Source organism: Triticum urartu, chromosome 2A, assembly GCF_056163025.1.
Source record: "Triticum urartu cultivar PI428250 chromosome 2A, HENAU_Tu73, whole genome shotgun sequence".
Taxonomy (NCBI): domain Eukaryota; kingdom Viridiplantae; phylum Streptophyta; class Magnoliopsida; order Poales; family Poaceae; genus Triticum; species Triticum urartu.
In genome coordinates, this window is record NC_141874.1 from 640952711 (window position 1) to 640958019 (window position 5309).

Here is a 5309-nt window from a genome sequence, read left to right on the forward strand (position 1 = left end):
TTTTGGATTGGCATCGAACACTCGATCTTGTTCGGACGTCAAGTTTTTACTGACGTTTTTTGGTTTTCCAAGCTTGTGGCACTTTTAAACTATTTGTGTGTTTTCAGCACAAGTCTCGCAGTGCAACGCCGGACACCTTTAGAGATTCGGCAAAAACATTCTCGGATATTGCTATATATGCATCGGTTTCGAATTGTGTCTTCGGTCAATAGTTGGGTTGCCCGGCTCCTGCGCTTGCCTCCTACATTCCGCTTTGTTCGGCTAGGTGTGCAAAGGGAGAACCACTGCGATTGTGCTTCCAGCTCACATGGTTAAGCACCTCAGTGGAGAAAGCCGAAAACTGACTGTCATAATAAGCGTAAACTGGTCAGCGATCCGTTGACAGTGTTAAATGACGGGCCATTCATAACAATGGCCGAAGTGTTTACGGCTTGACCTTGACTGTCGCCGAACACTACCGGGGGCTATTAACCGGCCTCCCAAACTAAATCCTCAATATTTTGCTCTTACATTGGAGCTGAGGTTTCATGATCATGCTTAGCATGACAACCCAAAGAAAGGAACCGATAGCGGGACTATTTTCTTTGGAAGACATTTCTTCTGTTAAACAGTAATATAACATATCTCTCTGCGTACCTTTGTTTATAAAACCGTATGGCCAGATTGCCTTGTTTGTTGTAAATCTTTGCCCTCATAAAGGCTTTATAAAGTAGGACAAACACTCCTCGGCTATTGGCCGAGGAGGTGGAAGCCGATGGTCGGTCAACAAAGTTTTGTACAATGCGGATCCGAGCATTAATGACGTAAAGTACTTGGATACATAGAGTCATTACACATAATTTGTGATTTTACTATGGATATCAATCCTTAATTCGGCCACCCGTGCCCGCATTAAGGCTCGGGGGCTACTGGGCTTCGGGCTTATTATTTACAAATATTAAAGGGGCACATCGATCCCCTGATCTGGTGTTGCCACCCGACCAATGTCTCGGGGGATACTGCATTGCCTGTCCAATGCAGAAAATTTTATGTGCAATATAGTTTCCGAGGAGATTTTGATCCTCAGGTTGGTCGGCCGCACCCAACCTGAGTCTCGAGGACTAAGCACGCCGCTTTTTGTGTCCCGAAGTATTCTGCCGAGCTAGGACTTGATCCTCAGACCGATTTTGCAAATCAACCTGAGTCTCAGCGGCTACTGGGATCAGCGGTCGTATGTCATCCTTCATGTGCATCTCGGGTTTTAGACCGATACCCACCTTGAGGGCTACTGGCTATATATCTCGGCAGAGAATAAATTGCACCAATCAAAAATATTGACAAAAATGGGCCCACATTCGGGGTGGTGCACCACCTCGGAAGCAGTCCGGCATAAAGCTCAGGCACTAGTGGCTGGCTCCATAGAGGGCATTTCCGGCATTAAGCTCGGCTAAACTCCTTCAAACTTCTTTGAACCAAGGTGATTTACGACAACTCGGATATAGTCCGGCGTTGGAGCTCGGATACAGTCCGGCATTGGAGCTCGGATACATAGTCCAGCGTTGGAGCTCGGATACATTCCGGCGTTAGAGCTGGGAAGCAGTCTGGCGTTGGTGCTCGGCTGCAAAAGATACCTCGAATGCAGTCTGGTGTTGGAGCTCGGACGCAAGAGGACGTTGCCGCCCGGGAACAACTTCAAACCCGAGGTGTGGCATAAAAATAACAAGGCATTGATAAAGGCCTGAAACTTAAAGGGGCTCCTCGGATACCCGACGTGTGAACTCATCGAATGCATTTCGGCGATCCTCAAGATCGAAGATGAGAAGATTTGTTGAACCAGTTTTCAAGACCGACGACCGAAGATGAAGAATGGTTCGGAAGAATCGAGGAGCGTCCCTAACTTGAAGACCGGTTCAGGGGGCTACTGACGGTGGCCTGGACTAGGGGGTACTCACCACGTCATCTCCCGATCTGTTAGATTGGGCCAAGGACCCCCATGGCCGTATACTCATGGGCCAGTTCGGATAGCTGCCGCATACAAGGAAGATTCCACAAGACTTGGCGATCAAGACAAGGACTCCTCCCCACTGGTGTATTTGGCTAGGACTCTTGTTATCCTAGGCCTCTGGTGCATTATATAAACCGAGGCCAGGCTAGTTGATAGATCATATACAACATACAATCATACCATAGGCTAGCTTCTAGGGTTTAGCCTCTCTGATCTCGTGGTAGATCTACTCTTGTACTACCCATATCATCAATATTAATCAAGCAGGACGTAGGGTTTTACCTCCATCAAGAGGGCCCGAACCTGGGTAAAACATCGTGTCCCCTGCCTCCTATTACCATCCACCTAGACGCACAGTTCGGGACCCCCTACCCGAGATCCGCCGGTTTTGACACCGACAGTCTTCATCATCCCTGGCACCACTTGTTGGTCGGGGGAGACCGCGACGACACCTCAAAGTCGTCCGCCCTATTGGACGGAGAGGCCGGTGGGGGCATCTCGCTTTCCATCATCTCCGGGAGAAGGTCCCCTGAGGAAGAGGATTGTTGAAGGAGACTGCGTGCTGAGCTGCAAAAAAAATATTCCAGGCCGGAAGCTTGTCCTCGTCATGAGACTGCGCTTCGACGTCCTCCAGGCCCGAGCCGCCCCCCAGAGGCATCTTGTCTCGCTTAGGAGCCTGCTTCTCCCAATCTTCAGAGGCGGCCCTCTTCTTCCTAGGAGGGAAGGAGACAGTGCCCCCCCTTAACTTTTGTCTTCGGATGAGGGGATTTTGATTCCCCCAGACACAAAGTCTGACGTACCCTTGGAATAAGGGCCATCTTTGGTCCTCTCACTCTCCTCCTCGCCCTCCTTCATAGGCATCTGGTATGGTGCCAGGGCCAACATCCTTGTTAGAACAGGATTCGCTCGCCCTCAGGCAGAGGGGTCGAACACATAATTAGTTCCGCCTTCTTTATCCAACCCTGGAAGAAGATAGCTTGCTCAGTAACATATTACAGTATGCCTAATTACAAAGTGTTCGAAAGCCAAGTGCTTACCGGGGTATCCGGACGATTGTAGTTAAGGCCAGCGTCCTCGGCAGTGTCCGGCCAATGTTTCCGCTTCCCGAAAAATAACTTCCACATCCCTTCGTGTGTGGTGCCGAAGAAGTGTTGAAGGGTTCATGGTCCTTCTGGATTAAGCTCCCACATGCGGCGAGACCTGCGCTGGCAGGGCAGGATTTGGCGAACTAACATCACTTGGATCACGTTGACAAGATCGATATCTCTCTCGAGGAGGGTTCGGATGCGGCTCTGTAAAGTCCGCACCTCATCAACTGATCCCTAGCCCAGCCCCTTGTTGACCCATGATGCAAGTTGTAACGGTGGGCCAGGACGGAAGGTGGGTGCAGCTACCCACTTGGTGATGTGGGGCTCTATAATGTAAAACCACTCCCGTTGCTAGTGATTGGAAGTCTCGGTAAAAGAACCTTTTGGCCAAGGAGTGTTGGTGCGTTGGCTGACCCTAGCACTGCCGCACTCCACCTGTTCCCCGTCAACTACCTTCAACTTCGCACTGAAGGTCTTGAGCCATAAGCCGGAGTGTGGGGGATTCGGGGGAAGGCCTCGCGTGTAATGATAAACGCCGAGACATGGAGGATAGAGTCCGGGGCAAGATCATGAAAATCTAGCCTGTAATAAAACATTAGCCCTCAGACGAAGGGGTGAAGAGCGAACCCTAACCCCCGGAGGAAGTGGGAGATAAATACAACCCTCTCACCGGATCTGGGGGTTGGAATAACCTGTCCTTGAGCAGGAAGCCGGTGGTGGACCTCTGTGGTCAAATATTTGGCCGCCCGAAGCTTTGCGATATCCTCCTCTGTAACGGAGGAAGCCACCCATCGGCCTTGGGAGCTGGATCCGGACATGATGGGAAGGCTGGAAGCAATGAAGTCGAAACCTTGGGTGCTGGAACTCGGGGTTGGGGAGGCTAAGGAGAAGTTGGCATAAAAAAGACGGCCGTTGGTTCCTTTATAAAGGCCTCCCTTATTGAACTCCTCCTCCTAAGCCTAAGAACCTGCCTATTCCTAAGGAATCTTTCTCGCATGACGGTTGGGTTACCCACGCTCTTATTGATGAAAATCCCGCAATAAGGGGGCACGATCCCTGCTTCGACAAGACGTGTCAACAAAAACCACGCCCCGAAACATGGAACGGCGGGACGGGAAACGGTTCGAAATGAAGGCCGTGAAGGCGTGACGTCACATTACTGAAGTTACCAGCAGATTGGATTCATGAAAGTGTTATACTCTTTATGGCTGTGTGTTACAGGTCCGGACACGATCAATTTGTCCGAAGACTATTTTTGGAGTTCGGAAGGAGGAACCCGCCTTGCAATGCCGAAGACAGCACTATGCGCCGGATACCTTGTCATCGAAGCCGGGTTCTGTTGGAAATATGCCCTAGAGGCAATAATAAATTGATTATTATTATATTTCCTTGTTCATGATAATCGTTTATTATCCATGCTAGAATTGTATTGATAGGAAACTCAGTTACATGTGTGGATACATAGACAACACCATGTCCCTAGTAAGCCTCTAGTTGACTAGCTCGTTGATCAATAGATGGTTACGGTTTCCTGACCATGGACATTGGATGTCGTTGATAACGGGATCACATCATTAGGAGAATGATGTGATGGACAAGACCCAATCCTAAGCCTAGCACAAAGATCGTGTAGTTCGTACGCTAAAGCTTTACTAATGTCAAGTATCATTTCCTTAGACCATGAGATTGTGCAACTCCCGGATGCCGTAGGAATACTTTGGGTGTGCCAAACGTCACAACGTAACTGGGTGGCTATAAAGGTACACTACAGGTATCTCCGAAAGTGTCTGTTGGGTTGGCACGAATCGAGACTGGGATTTGTCACTCCGTGTAAACGGAGAGGTATCTCTGGGCCCACTCGGTAGGACATCATCATAATGTGCACAATGTGACCAAGGAGTTGATCACGGGATGATGTGTTGCGGAACGAGTAAAAGAGACTTGCCGGTAACGAGATTGAACAAGGTATCAAGATACCGACGATCGAATCTCGGGCAAGTACAATACCGATAGACAAAGGGAATTGTATACGGGATTGATCGAATCCTCGACATCGTGGTTCATCCGATGAGATCATCGTGGAACATGTGGGAACCAACATGGGTATCCAGATCCCGCTGTTGGTTATTGACCGGAGAACGTCTAGGTCATGTCTGCATGGTTCCCGAACCCGTAGGGTCTACACACTTAAGGTTCGATGACGCTAGGGTTATAAGGAATAGATATACATGGTTACC